At 44.6% G+C, this 18,878-nt stretch overlaps 1 long non-coding RNA gene across 2 annotated transcripts in view; it reads left to right on the top strand.

The window, feature by feature from the left end:
- The first annotated feature begins 9,699 nt into the window (after positions 1–9,699).
- The window catches only part of LOC143370507 (uncharacterized), a 106,897-nt gene continuing 97,718 nt past the window's right edge, over positions 9,700–18,878 (top strand). Inside the window, exon 1 of one of the 2 annotated variants that reach the window (XR_013085643.1) lies at positions 9,700–9,710. This is a non-coding gene — a long non-coding RNA (uncharacterized LOC143370507). Of the gene's footprint in view, positions 9,711–11,937; positions 11,951–18,878 lie in introns of those variants that run through there. The other variant, XR_013085644.1, reaches the window with a different exon arrangement.

Below are 18,878 nucleotides of genomic sequence, written 5' to 3'. Positions count from 1 at the left end.
AATCTAATAATTATCCTAGATGGTTTTCTCTAAATCTAATCAGGCTCGTACGGGATAAAAAGCGCACACATGTTGTATGTAAAAAATCCATAATTATGTGCAGGAAATCAGGTCTGTAAACTCGAAACGAAGCGCTAACAGTATACCGAATATTATGGTTCATAACGGGTCTACAGCTAGGAATGACCTGGCTATTGCTAATTTGTTTGTGTTATATTTCGGGTCTGTTTATCGCTGCAATGCGGCGGATTATCCTGTATTTGATAATGGGTTTAACTCTTGCCTTTCCGACATTTGCATCGACATTAGCGAAATATTTGATAGACTTAATTTCCTACACATTAATAAAGGACCAGGAATTGACGGGATTCCTTCAATATTCTTTCGATCGTGTAGTTTTATCTTATCCCGAGCTATTTGGATAATCTTTAACTGCTCTTTAAAAGCTGGATACTTTCTGCAATGTTGGAAAACTAGTCTAGTCACTCCCATTTTCAAATCTGGGGATTCCAAAGATGTTAGAAACTATCGACCTATTTGTATAAACAATGTGATGCCTAAGATATTGGAGGACATTATCACTGAACGTATAAATTCGATGCTGTCTAACACTATACAGGGTGTCCCACTAAGGAGTGGACAGCGCGATATCTCTTAAAGTATTGTCGATAAAAATATAAAAAAAATAGGGAAGTGCATGGTTCGAGGGGGCCCATTTATTAGCGCGAACCAAATTTGTGTCCGATTATTATTTTAAAAGATACGATGGTCAAGTTCGGTTTTTCAAATGGAACTATTTTTTTTGAAGACCTGAGTTGATAGTGCGTTCCAAACAAATTCAATAAGCTTTAATGTATACACTTTATTTCCACTGGTTTTTAAGATATTGCGCTTGCAAATTTACTGATTTTCACTGCAAGAAACCCCTCTGGAATGGCAAAAACCGGGGGCGGTCTTACTGGCGCCACGGGTGGCACTGCCTGTTGAAATGGATACTTACCTGCCAAAGGTCTACGCCAGAAATGGCAGGCCCAAAGGCTGGACAATTCTCTTCCGTCAGAAATGCTACTTAGGTAGGTACATCTGCGGTATCCAGAAGCGCATCGTTACTTTTATTTCGCACTTGCTTCTACGCGCGGATGGCCGGTTCTTTGGGAGGGATGCAAGTTGGATTGGTTAGGTTAGGAGGAGTGAAAGTTGCTAGACTAAATTTCAACCATAGGGAGCAGATTGTATCAGAACTAATCGGATTTGCATCCCTCCCAAAAGAACCGGCCATCCGAGCGTAGAAGCAAGTGCGAAATAAAAGTAACGATGCGCTTCTCGATACCGCAGATGTACCTACCTAAGTAGCATTTCTGACGGAAAAGAATTGTCCAGCCTTTGGACCTTTGGCAGGTAAGTATCCATTTCAACAGGCAGTGCCACCCGTGGCGTCAGTAAGACCGCCCCCGGTTTTTGCCATTCCAGAGGGGTTTCTTGCAGTGAAAATCAGTAAATTTGCAAGCGCAATATCTTAAAAACCAGTGGAAATAAAGTGTATACATTAAAGCTTATTGAATTTGTCTTGGAACGCACTATCAACTCAGGTCTTCAAAAAAAATAGTTCCATTTGAAAAACCGAACTTGACCATCGTATCTTTTAAAATAATAATCGGAAACAAAATTCGTTCGCGCTAATAAATGGGCCCCCTCGAACCATGCAATTCCCTATTTTTTTTATATTTTTATCGACAATACTTTAAGAGATATCGCGCTGTCCACTCCTTAGTGGGACACCCTGTATGCGAGCAGCAGCACGGGTTTGCGCCGGAGCAGTCTACGGCTATCCACCTGGCAGTCTATTGCAGACATGTCTCGACCTGTTTGGATTCTAATTGCCAGGTGGACACAGTATTTACTCACTTCCAAAAGGCGTTCGACTCAGTGACTCACAAAGTATTATTGGCTAAATCACTATCAGTCAGTCAACCTGTCAGGTCGCACGTGTTGTGGCACAGCTGTGTTGTTGTGACGAAATTAATCGGTTTATCGTTCGCCTTATCGCATTTAATTATTGACAGTGGTGCAGCTCGCAGCGATTCAAGTGCCGGAAATCAGTGAGGGTGCATAGGGTCAAGTTGAGTTCTCGATTCTGACTGTGGTTGTGCCTGAGAGTGACCAGTCCGGTCATCCTACAGAAAGTGGTGGATTGTACTGTTCTCTAATCACGTTGCAATCGGTATCGCCTTTCTTTCCATCTGACGTGCCATATCTCAGTCGAAAAAGTGCAAAGGCTGCGGGGCTGCAGTGGTCAATCCTGTTATTTGTGCGGACTGTGGAGCAATGTCTCATGCTGGGGTCACATGCCTCGGGCGTTCGGGTCACCTCTGGTACAACGGCCGGTTTTTGAATTGCAAGTCGGCTCCTGTTGTGTCTCCGGTTTCCACTAATCCAATCGGGACTCGATCGGCAATGTGGCATACATCTTGTCCGACCGTCGATTATATCAGGGATTTTATGAGATCCAAATTGAATAACTTTTTGGAGGGTTTTATGACCAGCGTTAAAACGGAGCTTGCTGGCTTTCGGACGGTCGTCGATGAACTATCAGAGCGTGTTAAAAATCTGGAGCAGGAGCACTCCACAGGAATGGGTCAAGCGTCTAAGGGGCCCGTACATACAGATGAAGTCATAGCGGAGATAAATGAGAGGCACATTATTATTATTATTATTATTATTATTTCGTCTTTATTACTCGTAAATCAAAGGTATAGTGCATAAGGAGAAAGTAAAGGCGAGTAAAGGCAAGGCCGCAGTATAACCTGTTAATAGGCCTAACCATAACATAAAACTATACATTAATTAGTACTACGTATACTAATACTAAAAATACTTAAAACTAATTCAACAATGAAATATGAAATATGAAACAGTAATGAAGCAATATACAATGGCGGTGAATGCGCAGGTCACGGTACAACATGTGCTAGAGCGGAAAGGGAAGACATCACAAAGTGGGACAACACTAAAAGAGCTGAAGGATGTGTTGTCGGGTTGCTTTTTTAAAGGACGGAAAAGAGTCTAACTGTCGGATAGTAGCAGAAAGGGAGTTATAATAATGAGCCGCGGTATAAGAGAAGGAAGATTCAAATTTGGAGGCACGATGTGCAGGAATAGAGAGAAGAGATTGGGAACGAGTTGAAAGAGAACTAGAGGAGTGATAAGAAAGGTTTGTGAGTAGGATGTTGTAAAGATGTAACGGACAACCAGAGGAGAGTACCTTAAACACGAGTCAGCACAACTGGAGTTTCCATCTTTGAGACATACGTAACCAGGAGTATTTTACGAAAAACGGAGAGATATGATCAAACTTGCAGACACAGTAGGAGAAACGCAGACAGGAATTTTGAACACGCTGAATCAGGGAAGTGAGACGAGAGGTAAGAAAAGGACTATATACGACATCACAGTAGTCAAATAGCGAAACAACCAGGGATTGTGATAGGAGAAGTTTCTGAGAAGAGGAAAGAATATGCCGAGAAGGATATAATAGACGTAGACGATTAAAGGTTAGGCGACATATAGCAGCCACGTGCTTTTCGAAGGTAAGAGTAGAGTCCAGTGTGAGTCCCAAATTCCGGATGGAAGTAACGGGATGTAGCTGGACGGAGTCAAGTGTGACAGTAATGGGAGGAAGGGTACGAAGGAGGAAAGATGAGCCAAGAACAAGGAGAGAAGATTTGGAAGGATTAAGCCTAAGCCCATTGTTGAACCGCCTATTCGGATATTAGGACAAGATCGGATTCCAGTTTACTAACAACTTCATTAATATTGTTCGGCGCAAAAGTGGAAATAATCTGCATGTCATCGGCGTACATGCACGAAACATTTCACTTACAAGGAGAGTATTTTAGGTGTCCGCCTCCGATTATTTTGATTTTTGGATATGTTATAGAGGACCGAAAAATAAGAAATACGTGTTTTTTTATTTTCCCCCGTTTTCATATTTGGGGGGTGAAAACTGCGTTCAAAATTAGGGTTGAAAAATCATTTTTGTGGATTTTTGAAAATCTGGTGAGTCAGTCTTATTCGCATTCAAAGACACAAAATTCGTCCATTGACACTATTCCCCTATCTCTAATAGTTTTCGAGATATTCCACAAAAATGATTTTTCAGCCCTAACTTTGAACGCAGTTTTCATCCCCCAAATATGAAAACGGGGAAAAATAAAAAACCACGTATTTCTTATTTTTCGGTCCTCTATAACATATCAAAAAATCAAAATGATCGGAGGCGGACACCTAAAATACTCTCCTTCTTAGTGAGACGAGGTAGATCGGCAACGAAAATATTAAACAGTAGTGGACCTAACACGGATCCTTGTGGAACTCTGTACTTCACCGCACGCAAAGAGGAGAATTTTGGTCCGTCACGGTTGACCATAACCTGCTGAGTGTGTCCAACCAGATGGGAACGAAACCATGAGAGGGACAGAGGAGACAGTCCGAAAAATTTCAATTTAGCAATCAGCAGGTTGTGATCAACGGTATCAAACGCTTTGGAAAAATCAAGTGATGTAATAGGAGCGAGGTTATGGGAGTCCATAGCACGTAAGATAGAGTCAGTGATGAAAAGAAGAGCGGTGGTCGTGCTGTACCCGCGTCTGAAACCAGATTGGAGGTCGGGTAAGGCATGAACAGACGAGATGAAAAATGAGAGTTGAGCGTGACATAACTTCTCTAAAAGTTTAGAGAGGAAGGGGGGCTGAGAGATAGGGCGAAGGGAGTTAAGGGTTGATGCATCAGGATATTTAGGGATAGGTACGACGATATTGTTCTTCCAAATGGTCGGATAGGTGCCGGAGGATATGGAGTGATTAAAGATGTGGATTAGTGGATCGAGGCAGAAGGGAATGCAGTACAATAAAAGTTGGCCGGATAAATCGAACGGATTCGAGGAGGTGAGTTTAATGTATTTAGAGATTGGGTAAAGGTCAGCGGGTGTAAAGGGGGAGAAAGAGAAGTTGGAAGCAGGATGTGTATGAGATTTATTGAGAAAGGTATCGATTGTTACAGAAGAAATATTAGTAGGCGGAACGGAATCGATGAAGTGATTGTTAATAGAATTAGGGCCAGGGAAGGAATGAAGAGAGTTAGAATCTTGCCGAGGACGATAATAGCCAGCGCGAGAAATGAGGTTCCAAAATTGTTTAGGAGATTTGGAAGAAGATGAAAGATGGTTGAAAAGTGCGCGTTTCTCGGGTCTAAGAGTTGCGGTACAGAGCTTGCGAAGCTGCTTATAGCGGCGCCAGTGCAAAGGATTGGCAGTCCTACGAAATTTCAAACTCGCCTGATTACGCATACGCATAAGCTTACGTAAATTAACAGTTAACCATGGAGCAGACGGTCGTGTTATATGCACACGTTCAATGGGAGCAAAGTGATCAAATAATGTAAATATAAAGGAGTAGAATAAATTTACTTTCTCGTCAATGGAGCTGGTTTCGTATATAGGCAACCAATCGATCTCAGCCGCGGCAGCATTAAAAGAATTCAATAACATATCGCGTAGATTTCGGCGTAACACAAAACGAGCGGTGGAACGTGGTTTGACTATATCTAGTATGGCATAGACAAGAGAATGATCGCTTGCATGGCTCATGTCATAGACACCGCTGGAATTAACCGGAAGATCATTATTAGATCAATTAACGAGGGAGAGGTGTTAGTTACACACGTAGGTAAATTAATAACCTGATTAAGTGAAAGTAGCGACATAAATAGGTTAATCGAGGAGCAGATACGTTGCGGGATTAGTTGTCTGTACTTTGGCTATCTTGAACACCTCCGTTGTCCAATTCGGTGTATAGCCTTTCTCGAAGGTGGTTGTAAATTTGCTCACGCGCACAATCTCGTCCAATTTGAATCTCGCTGGAGCAGCAATCTTTATGTTGCTGTATACGGTGGCTAGCAGCTTCTCGGTGATCGCAGGGGTAACATCGCGAGGACACATTTTGATGGTTCTGTTTTCGTGCGTTATACTCTGCAAGTAGACGCGGTAGCGCATCGGTCCATTTATAGGTTCCATTGAGCGTAAACAGTTTCCACATATTGTTCTTCAAAGTTCGATTGAAACGTTCTACGACGAAGGCCTTCATCACCGAATACGTCGAATAATGATTAATGCCATGCTTTGTCAAGAGTTTCTGGACATCGGCGTTGTAAAATTCTTTTACTTGATCGGTTTACAAATTTTTCGGATATCGATCTCTAAATATCTTTGCAAACGCTTTATTCACCTAAGCACCACTTTTAGCCTTGAGCGGCAACGCCCATGCATACTTGCTCAGCACATCGATGATGGTGAGTATGTAGTGGTGACCTTGGTTGAATCGCGACTATGGGCGCATTTCTACAACGTCAGCTTACCACAGATCATCGTATCCATGCACTATGACGCGCCTCCGTGGGAAATGTCTTCGAGCTGGAGCATGCAATTTCTCAACAAGTTGTCGCTTCTTGCGGCCATGGTTTTCTTCTTTACTCTTGGATTTCGATAATGACAGTATGTTTGATCGCAGAGGTATCTTCGACACGAATGGTGCGGTAATTATCATGTACATGCATTATGTGCTCCCCATCAACCCGAGAAAATTCTGGACAAGTTCAACCGTCTCGCATGATTCTCCTTCGCATTGCTGCTGAGGGATAGAATTCGACGCCTGCGATATCTTTTGAATGCTGTTTTGCAACGTCAGCATATCTCTCTGAAACACGAACAGCTTCATCTCTAATTCTTCCCCTGCTGCTCTCTCAAAAGTTTAATGCTCTTTTCCATGTATGGTTTATTGACGGCATCGCTGTGGGTCGTGGGTTGCGCTACGCGTCTTACCCTGCGTGATTTTGCATTAAAGTCAGCACCGGTCACGCAAAGAGCGTTATCTCGCATGTAATTTCGAAGCATGCCGCTCCATTTGTAATAGTCCATTGTAGCTGCTCCACTCTTCTCGAGCGTTACCCCAAATTTGTTGATCGGCATCTCGACGCATATAGTGCACATCATCGGCGTGCGGTTTAATTTATAATGAGGCCTGCCTCACGGAGTTCCTCTATAATCGATAGAATTTCGTTGCCGTGCGAGTTGTTACCCGCCTGACGCGACGCTTCCAGCAAACGCAATCGATCCACCAGCTCGTTGGGATCATCCCAGTGCACATAATCGATCTTGTTATCGTTTATCACCATGACTCGCGGTGTCCTTAGACCTTTCCCCGCTTTACTGGCCAATACACGGGGTAGTAGTGGCGCAATTACATGTTTGTACTTGTATCCCTTGTTACCCAATATGGGATTTTGTGCGCTATGGCCACGTCTGTGAGCATTCGTCATCAGCAGTATACTTTTGTATTTTTGTTTATCAGCATCTGTGTATATAGCATCATCGGGAATTTTCTTGAAAATCAGTTCGTACAGACCGGGCGTTCCTCCATATCTTACACCGTCTATGATTATATTATCATCCTTGTCCATAACGAAAGCCTTATCCCCCAGCATCATTCCACTACCACCAAAGTGTACACCGTACACATAATCTATGGTCGTATCCCTATCACCACTTAGGATTGCGCTTATGTATTTTTGTCCCAGCGGACCGAAATGGTTGCGAAACGTTTCTTGCTCCTCGGATGTTTGGAGTTGCTCATCGGCAGAAGTTTCATACACGTCTTCGTCATCATTGGTTGTGAGCGACTGTACATCAGGAAATGTATTTATTGACGCAGGAGGAACCGTGGAATCGTTTGATGTGACATTCAACCGTTTCCACTTCGATTGAACTGGTGTGGAGGTTACGAGCGAATTTTCCAATGACATATATGACTGTTTACTATTTCTTTTACGCGATGCGTTCCGTTTCGGCCGGATTTTTGTTTTAGGCGTTAATGTTTCAATGCTCATACTCGTCGCAGGTGATATGTCAGCTTCTGTCTCAGCAGTATTTTCCACAATATGTTTTAAGGGCTCGGTAATAGGTTTAAAGTATCTTTCCAGCGCGATATCTTCATCCATCTTGTCAGTCTTCAAAGACTGATGTTTCCTGCGAATGGATTCGCTCGTTTTTGCAATTTCCATCGCTATTCTCTCACGATCCTTAAACTCCTGACTACTAATCATCATTGTATCGCAGACGTTGCTTTCCCACCCACGTGTTGACGACGATTGAGCATCTCACGGTACCGCAAACTCGTTAAATCCCTTTCTATAACGTCCATTGGACATCGCGCTATCCTTGTCTATCACCACGAAACCATACTCCCGCTGCCAACAATTACGACACAAAGCGCAGAAATCCTCGTAAGACATGTCAGTGTTTACGTGATTGCTGTACACATGTTTCAAGTTGGTACCATCCTGCTTAAACAGAATCAGCAAATTCGCATTATCGCGTATAAGATGTTTGGGAATCTTTGCATACGTCTGACAGAGATAGAAGCAGTCAACGTTCGAGTGGCGCCCCATTGCAAAGTATTCCCTTATCGTATCTTGCTTGTCGCATGCCACGTCATCAAAGATAAAAATGGAATTCGGAAGCGATTCGCTCGGTGGGATGACGTCACTGTTATTCGAAAATGTAAAGTAGCCAATTTCATCTATCGGAGTCAAAAAATTCTCCATATACTTATATTTCGGCTGTTGCAACGACTTGGAATACACGTGCACGTTCTCGAAGCGGATGCCGTCAGGACTTTCCAACTAGCTGACCAGCACGTTGGTCTTTCCACAATTTGATGGGCCACAAATAGCACAGCGAATAGTGATTGGCAGCATGCTACCGTGTCAGCGTCTCGTTTTTTTTTTTCGGAGACATCATTTGCGATTTATCGTCCAAATTAGTCACGCGTATCGCCACAGGTTGTCGCACGAATCGCATCCTCTCCGTGAACTGTGAAAAATGATTTTGATACGTCGAAGCTGCGGTGCGCTCTATTTATAGGCTCGCGCCGAAGCAAAACAGCTCATTATTCAAAATGCTTCTGATCCTGTCGGATAATTGTGATATTCGAGACCTAACCGCTGAGCAGTTGAAATATATACCAAAGATTATTCTACTGCGAGAGTTCGGCAGACACATCGATCGGTTGTGGGACAGACTCCCCAAGCATATAAAAGCCGATTCTGAGGTTCAGCAGTATCGTCGGTGCTTGGAACATTATAATCGCCCTTGGCAGCGAACGCATATCGACGGTGCAGCACCATTGATTAAAAACTGCAGCGAATGTCGCCGAAGAGAGTAAAGAAAGGTTGTGGTCTGTTAAATCGGGCGATAAATCCGCTACCCAACCGAATTACATACTCCGGGATATCAGTTTTGCGGTCTAGGAACTCATTTGGCAAAACGATTGGTTAGAGGTGATCAAGGCATCAATCCGTTGAACACAGCGTGTCGCGAACACGATATTGCATATTCGCGTAGCAACAACCTCGGTGAAAGGTACGCGGCAGATAAAGTTCTCGCTGACAAAGCGCGAAAACGCATCGTTGCGCGAGACTCGACTCTGGGTGAAAGAGGTGCTGCTAAATCTGTGTAGGCAGCTATGAAGGCTAAGACGAAATTCGGAATGGGGAAGAAAACAAAAACCCGCAAAAGGACTCCAAAGAAAGCATCGCAAAAGCGGATTCTTCTGGTGGCAAAATGAGGTGGCATATTACCACTTCTCCCGCTGTTAGGGGTTCTAGGATCGTTGGCCGGCGGAGCGGCGGGGATCGCCGAGGCGGTAAACGATAATAAGGCGGCGCAACATCAGCTGCAGGAAATGCAGCGTCATAATCGCACCATGGAAGGTCGCGGACTTTATCTCGCACCATACAAGCGCGGACGGGGAATATCGATACAAAAAAAAAACAACGCCGAAAAGACAATAAAAATGCCCGAGGGCGTAACTACAGATGCGCAATTGGGGGAGTTGGCAAAACGTATGCGTATTCCATTTTTTAGAGGTGTTTTTATGCACAATGCACTACCTATTGGAGGAGTACGTCGAAACGAGAGCGGTATCGTGAATTTGGACAATGTCGAGGGACCGGGGACTCATTGGGTGGCGTATGCGAAGAGGGGGCGTCGAGCTGTATACTTCGACAGCTTTGGCAATCTTCGACCGCCTAAGGAATTGGTACAATATCTGGATAAAGATGTCGTGAAAATCGAATACAATCACGCGCCTTATCAGGAGTACAATCAGAGCAATTGTGGGCAACTATGTCTACGCATTCTACAAACGATTGGCCGCATATTTAAGGATTGACTTCTCACCACTTTGATTCAGTACGAGTCCAGTCGTACAGCTTGGAATATGTCGTTAACATTTACTCTAACCGGCAAGAGTAGCACCCTCGCGGTGAGCTACTTTCCGCCCATAGATTTGAGCGATGATGATTACGAGCTTGGCCTAACAACCCTTGAAACTTACCATACAATACCCAACATCGACTCGAGCAACGATAAATTCTACTTCACCACAAACTATGAGACCAACAGCAGCGTCGACATCAGCCATGAATACATTACGATTCCCCACGGTTCATACGAATTAGACGCCATTGCCAAGTTTTTGAAACAGCGATTACTTGAGCGGTATCCTCAAAAACTCGATGGCACCGATGCCAACGATGGCAGCGACAACGATGAGTATCCTATAGTGTTGCGCCCCAACAACAACACCATGAAAAGTGAGCTGTACTGCTCGTTCATTGTAGACTTTACGAAGCCCAATAACATTGGATCGTTACTGGGATTCTCGACGAATCGCGTATTAGAACCGGGACAGTGGCACGAATAGAACGATCCGATTAATATCATGAATTTGAACATTATTCGCATAGTATGTAGCGTGACCGCTGGCGCGTACAGCAATGGGAAGCGCGTACATACGATACATTCATTTTCTCCCAGAGTACCGCCGGGATATAAGATATCGGAAACGCCCGCACAGATCATTTACCTTCCAATCACCGCACAGGTCATTTCGGATCTAACGATACGCGTTGTGGATCAAGACGGACGGTTGCTTGATTTTCGAGGTGAAGAGATTACCATCGGACTGCACGTACGACGACGCCGATGATAATACATGTGGTGCGGCCGAATGAGATGCTTGTGTTGAACGACTCCAGAAACACGTTTCTTTCAAACGAAATTGTTTGCAACAACAACAACAAGAACAACAACTGCAACAGCTCTGATTACGCTAAAAAGATGAGGCTCAGTGCTGCGAACATTGCATTTTTTTAAATCGCTGGGATTCATTGTACGTAATTAAGTTGAAAAATGACCGACATTCTAAGCATTGACGCGAAGCCGACGTTTGATGATCGCATCGTCAAGCCCGAGACTCACACATACAACCCTTACGTCAACACGACGTTTGGGTACAGCGATGAGATAAGAATACCTATACAGCAGCAGGATTTATACACATTGCCGTGTGAAAGTTTCCTCTGCCTGGAGGGGAAATTGACGATAAATAAGCCGAATGATGTATCAACGGTGATGTTGGGAAATAATTGCATGGCATTCATATTTGATGAGATTCGATACGAACTGAATGGTGTGGAGATTGATCGCAACAGAAACGTTGGAATAACTAGCACACTTAAAAACTATGTGTCGATGACATCTAATGAAGACAAAAATATGGAGAATGCGGGATGGGGCTTGAAACGGCACCATGAGCTAATAGTGAAAAATCATTTCAATTTTTGCATCCCGCTCAAATATTTGTTGGGATTTTGCGAGGACTACAAACGCATGGTTATTAATGCGCGTCACGAATTGATTTTAATACGATCGCGCAACGATAACAATTCTCTACTAGGCTCGCCGATGTTGCAGCCAGAAATTGAATTACTTAAAGTGCAATGGCGGATGCTTCACGTGACGCTAAACGATGTTACTAAGCTATCGCTGTTACATGCTCTGGAAAGTGGACAAAACCTGAGCATTAGTTTTCGCTCGTGGGATCTGTACGAATATCCTCTCTTACAGAGCACGACCAAGCATTCGTGAGCCGTGAAGGCAGCTGCACAGTTGGAGAAGCCGCGATACATTATCTTTGCTCTACAGACTGCTCGAAAGAATGTGATGACTGAAGATGTTACTCGATTCGACCACTGCAAATTGACCAATGTAAAACTTTTTCTCAACTCGGAATTTTACCCGTACGATGACATGAACTTGGACTTTGACAAGAATAGGCACGCGATCTTATTTAACATATATACGCATTTTCGTAAGTCGTATTACGGACATAGTTGCAACGAGGCATTATTCACCGTGGCCCAATTTTTACAATTTGGCCCCCTCGTGGTGATTGATTGCTCGCGGCAAAATGTGTCGATCAAGAATAGCACCATGGACGTGCGCATAGAATTTGATTGTAAAGAAAACGTACCTGCAAATACTACAGCCTACTCTCTCATTCTGCACGATCGGGTAGTTGAATACAATCCGCTGACAAATGTGGTGCGCAAAATCAACTAAATTACTGCACTACTTGCCCGCCCTCTCCTGTACCAAATTCGTGCAAAATTTCCTCGTGAAAATCGAGATGCTTTACGAGAAAGACCGCATTCTCCAGTCTGTCTTTGAAGCGAACGGACCTCTAAATTGTATCGATAATGGTCTGGGTTAGTGGATTTGTCGTGAAGGAAGTGGCTGTGCTATGAAAGGGAACAATTCTCTCGCACTATATTTTTGGGAGTTCGATGCCACAATATCTTCTTACAAAATCCGACAAATCGAGCATCCGGTGGTTGGTGGCAAAACATCATGAACTACGTTGGGAAGATGGAGACGTTCCGTACAGTATGGCTAAACAGCTAATTATGAAAGCTGTAGCAGATGCGATCGACGAGGAAGATGACACACCCCATGTCGTATACGTTAAAGGGCTGCAGAAACGCGATTGGCTCGTGGATTTCCTCGATGAAAATACGAGAGCGGACGTGATCATCGAGACGCTAGACATTGACTACGAGGATATCAAATCCCTAAATAAGCTAAACGTAGTTAAAACTCTGCGATGTGGCAGACACGCAAAGCACTGTGCCATGCAAAATGTATTTAAAATATTCAACCGGTGGTCTAAACGCCAGAGGGAAATACACAAATAAAATATAATCAATTTTTAATGCATAACTGTTTTTTTCTTCACCCTCCTCAACCTCCAACCTTCTGCATGTACGCTAGATTAAGACGATTGTTGTAATTATGTACAAGTAGTACGATTCATGATCAACGCGGTATGATAGACGTTCGATAGATGTTCAGAGTGGTACGTTAGGCGTTGAAAGTGGTATGATAGATGTTCAAAGTGGTACGATAGACGTTCGATAGATGTTCAAAGTGGTACGATAGATGACGTTGAAAGTGGTCCAATACACGTTTGATACACGTTCAAGGTGGATCGATACATGTTCAATACGCGATCAGAGTAGTATGGTCTAGTCGAATGATGTGCCCAAAGAAGAAGAGAAAGAAGATGCGTGTGAATAAGGAGAGGACGCTCAGTGAAGATGAAGATAAGTACATGGAAGAGGATGGACAGCGAAAATGCAGGTGGCCTGTGATGAAGATGGCGAAGAACAAAGGTATCCTACTTTGCAAAGCTATGCATTTCTCGATTTCATCATATGAGGGGGTTTTGACATGCGAGAGCCAAGAGATGCATCGAGACCAGTTGCATTCAAATCATGACGGTGTCAGCCCGATTTTGTGTGATAAGTTTCATTTCGGAAAAAAAAGAAAAAGTGGGATTACTAAGAATTGCCCCCGAGTGTGACCCCGAGGTAAGTACTTAACAATATTTTTTAACATTTATCGCGTTTAACCATTGATACCGAGTGAGATTAAATCAGACGGTTGTGTCAATATTATATCGCGGGTTTCTATGTTTCAGGACTCGCCACCCTCATCACCCCCGTCACCACCATCGCCGCCATCACCCCCGTCACCGCCATCGCCGCCATCACCTCCGTCGCCACCGTCGTCACCTGCATCGCCGCGCGTGTGGTCGCCGGACTGGGGCTCGCCGCAGCCATCACCGCCTACACCACCTTCACCGCCGCTGCAAGTATGTAATAATTTGCATTGTTTTTGTGCGTTTGATATTTAATATGTTTGTATCAATATTATATCGATGTTTTGTGTGTTCTAGAGCATATATTTCATGATGCATGCGCGGCTGGTGGAGGAGGAGGAGATACAATCCTCTGCGGCGGAGAATGCGGCCGGCCCCGTGATGGCGGCTCGGCTGCGGCAGTCATGGCTGCCGTATCGGCGAGTGGGGCCGCTGCGGCTGAGACGGCCGCGGTCCCCATCGCCGCCGTCGCCCGGCGTGCGACGGTTACGGCAACCGCGTCGCAGCCATCACCCTCACCGCCGCGGTCACCCTCACAGCCACCTCAATGATATATTTTTTATTTTATATTTCTATTTTTTATTTTATATTTTATATTTCTATTTTTATATTTTATATTTCTACTTTATATTTATATTCTTTTCTTTTTATTATATATTTTTATATTTATATTTTATATTTATATTCTTTTTATTTTATATTGTTATGTTTATATTTTATATTTATATACTTTTCTTTTTATTTTATATTTTTATATTTATATTTTATATTTATATTCTTTTCTTTTTATTTTATATTTTCATATTTTATATCACTGTTAAATTATATTCTTTTAATTTTATGATTTGTACCATTTGATTCGCCCATCATCCTCCTCGCCACCTAATTCTGTTGATTTATTTCGACGCAACGAATTCCACTAAACAAAAGTTGCATCATTTTGTTCTATCTATAACCGAATAAAAATAATACAATTTCTCATAAAAATAAATTATTATCGCTCATGGTGTGTGTGTGTGTGTGTGTGTCACATTTGTGACGCTCCGTTGGTTTCGCTATATGTACCATTCGGAAAAGACTAATGTCAGAGAGACGGCGTTTGGGGGAGTTGGTTAGGCGGCTGAATCGTACCGCGGAGGTCTTGGGTTCGAGCCCCGTCGCCCCGAGAAGTATTTTTCATTTATATTAATATCATAAAATTAATATTTCCTTCCTTACCGACAGTCTGTACCACGCTCCAGAGTAGCACCTTCCTTACCGACAGTCTGTACCACGCTCCAGAGTAGCACGTTCCTTACCGACAGTCTGTACCACGCTCCGGAGTAGCACCTTCACCCGCGGTTCCTCCTCGATGCACTTCGGTGTATCGGGTCGAGATCGGTTGGGTATCGATATCTGCTCCTCGCGCTATACCCCCCCCCCCCCACCACTCCGCCATCTCTATGACGTCATCTGCCGCCGCCCGCCGGCAAAAAAAGCAACTTTTCAAACTCAAATTTGGATTTCAAGGTCGGTTATCATGACCGTGAAACTCAAATTTGAATTAGAATCCCCCTTGTAATACTACTGAATAAAACGTGTAAAGAAATTCAGCTCGTTCGGATAATTTCTTCTGTGTGCACCAGAGGCCTTAACTTTCAAAATTTTAGTAAAAAACTTAAGAAAGTTCAACATTCTTCCGTTGGTGGTTTCTACCTTTTTCTTTACCCAGGACTATATTTGTTGCATAAATGAAGCAAAGAAACACCCGTGGTTCGTTTCGGAACCACAGAAATGGCCTATCGGCACTCTTCGTCCACTTTCCTAACGGAATAAGTTCAGGAGCTATCAGAGAAATTGTCGAGTAACAGCTTGTTTCTAGACTGGGAATTTCTTAAGTATGCCTACCACACCCTTGCAGTCGAACGCATGGTGAAACTCGTGACCGAAGCATCCTGTCAAGTGTGCGGCAGCGATGCAAGGGATGGTTTCATTCGGTGTACATTGTTGTTCCGTCCATTGATGCCAAATTTTGAAACGAATAATTAGTTCTCACTGCAAAGTTTGCACATCAATAACAGGTATAACAAGCGCAGTTTCTCGTTCTGGCAAATAGAAATATGAAAATACATTACAAAAAAAAACAATAAAATTATTTAAAGAAACAAAAAAAAATTAAAATACAAAAAACAACACAAAAACAAGGAGCCCGACGTACAGCTACCTCCGCGTGGTGGGTTTTGGGCCACTTATTCCGTTAGGAAAGTGGACGAATAGTGCCGATAGGCCATTTCTGTGGTTCCGAAACGAACCACGGGTGTTTCTTTGCTTCATTTATGCAACAGATATAGTCCTGGGTAAAGAAAAAGATAGAAACCACCAACGGAAGAATGTTGAACTTTCTTAAGTTTTTTACTAAAATTTTGAAAGTTAAGGCCTCTGGTGCACACAGAAGAAATTATCCGATCGAGCAGAATTTTTTTACACGTTTTATTGGGCCACGTAGGCAACTTTTCCGCACTATTAGAATTTGATCATCGAAAAAAAGTTTTTTTTTCACTCCACCCTAGTGTGAGGCTTTCTTGTTATTATTCGCCGATGTGGATGGCGAATTTATGTTGTTTGTTCCATGGTCTTTTTTTACTATGATGGGCATGGGGTTATATATTTTTCCCGTTTTGCCTTTTATTATTTGTGTGTAGAATTTAGGTTTCTGGAGCTTTTAAGACTAGAGGGTTATCTTTTAAAGTGGTCTCCATCTTCGCGATTGGAGCGGGTGGATAGAGTACATCTTCCGTGTACTGTTAAAGATTAGTGACATAATTGTTTCCGTCCTTCTTGTGGGTGGGAATGGAAGAACGGGCCTTAGCCCTCGGGAGGTGGTCACTTACACCCGCAATCTTATAGCGTTGTTTGTGTCACACGTTGCGTGAGGTGCACTGGGGGGTGTGAAATGTTCACACGTTGAATAGTGGAATCGATTGTAGCCAGCTTGGACAGGTTTGTTGGAGGCCTGCACTGGAGAGCGTTCTTCGGCGGATCCCGCCACGCGATTTATTGCACTCTAGTCGTAAAGCTGGAGGACTGCTTCGGTATGCCCGTACACTGTGACGCTTAACTAGGAACTGGCCCGCCTAACCAACTCCCCCAACGCCAGCTCTCTGACATTAATTTTTCCCGAATGATACATATAGCAAGCACCATTTTCATAGCGCGAACGAAATAAGATTATACGGCACCTGCAGAATTCGGAAACGTCGAATCTTAAAATTGTGTGACGAGGAAAGAAGGAGGAAGACGGGTAAATAAAATGGAGACGATGACGATGGCGATGGCGATGCCGATGACGATGACGATGACGATGGCGATATCGATGGCGATGGCGATGACAATGACGATGACGATGACGATGGTAATAATAATATATAATATTGTTGCGAGCACCCTTTGGACGAAATACAAGGCCTGCTGTTGCTCGCGACTGGAACAACGACTGTTGTTGTATTAAACCTTATAATGCCAAACCGAGCAACCCCCGTTACACGGAAACGTAATATTGGTGTCAGAAGTGGGATGCCCATTCGCGCATCCGCGGTCACTTCGGACATTTCTCCTGCAACGACGGGTGATGCCTCTATACAGGAGCTGTTCACCTCCCTCCAGTTAAGCATCGTGGGACAGATGCGGGAACAGCGGTGGGACGACGAAGCCCGCTGGCAGAGGGAAGACCGTCGCAGGGAAGAGGGGGAAGCCGCCGACCGACAGACACAAGCGGCTGTCGAGGCGCGCATGTCGAACATGGAGGAGCGAATTGAGGTCGTAACCGCCTCGTTACAAAACGGCCATAGTTCGGTTGGTAGCGGCGCGAACCCTCGGGGTGGGGAGAATGTGCCTGTTGTAAATAGTGTTCCCCGGCGCATGTCCCCGCACCCGTCAGTGTGCCCGCCGCTGCCCCTTTGTCGGACCGCACGTTCTCAATTTGGAATACGCTGTGAAATCGACAATGTTTGATGGGAAAAATTCGTGGGAGGAGTACAAGGTGCAATTTGAAACGATCGCGCGTGCAAATGGTTGGAATGACCAAAAGAAGGCTACAGCCTTGATCGCTTCTCTCGGGGGCACTGCGATGAGCGTTCTTACGACGCTCTCCGCTGCCCAATGCGAAACTTTCGCGGAATTGGTTTCGGCGCTCGAATTCCGCTACGGGGCGAAAAATCTGTCCAACTTTAACTACGTAATCTTCCAGAGCCATAGGCAGCCGAGGGATGAAAGCATCTCCTCGCTCGCCACCAAAATTGAACGTTTAACGCAGTCCGCGTTCGCCGACTGCCCGGTGGAAACCCGTGACAAACTCGCCGCGTCTCAATTAAAAGCCGCAGTGACCAGAGCTCTAGAAATTGAGGCCGTTGAGGCGATGTCTCGCCCCCCCCCCCAGTCGAGTCACGAGATAGGTACTCAGAGAAACGGAAGGCTAAACGCTCCGACAATTCAAGGTATCCGGAAAAGAGGAGCAGGCCAACCAAACCCGGGAATCGGACTGTTTCAGGGCCTAGAGCGGCCGGACGGGAGTTGCACCTTTGAAGAGGCCCTGTCAAGGAGGCGGGGAGGGGGGCGTGAGGGGAAGGCGTTGGTCCGTGGGAAGCGGTCCCCCGGTCTTCGGGAGTGTGGCGATGCGGGGGGCGACTGCGCGTCAGTGGAGTCCGGCTGACGGGATTTGCGTGTGTGGAAGGATCAGTGGGGAACCTTGTAGGATTGTTCAGGATACGGGTTCTCCTATCAACCTTCTGGACGGGGAGCTGTGTGCGTCCAGGGACGTCGCCCGACCAGGACTAGACATTCGCTCCACTACTGGAGAGAAAATGAAGGTGTTCGGTGGGAAGAGCTTGGGGCTCTGCATTGAGGGGCTTTCGAGCGTAGAAGACTTCTACATTGTCGATATGGTGGAAAAGTGCATCTTGGGAGCGGCGTTCCTGAGGGGGCACCGTTGCGGCATCGACCTGTCCC

Source organism: Andrena cerasifolii, chromosome 6 (genome assembly GCF_050908995.1).
Source record: "Andrena cerasifolii isolate SP2316 chromosome 6, iyAndCera1_principal, whole genome shotgun sequence".
NCBI classification, from domain to species: domain Eukaryota; kingdom Metazoa; phylum Arthropoda; class Insecta; order Hymenoptera; family Andrenidae; genus Andrena; species Andrena cerasifolii.
Note: the sequence above shows the minus strand (reverse complement) of the source record. Positions and strands in the feature narration are given on the sequence as shown.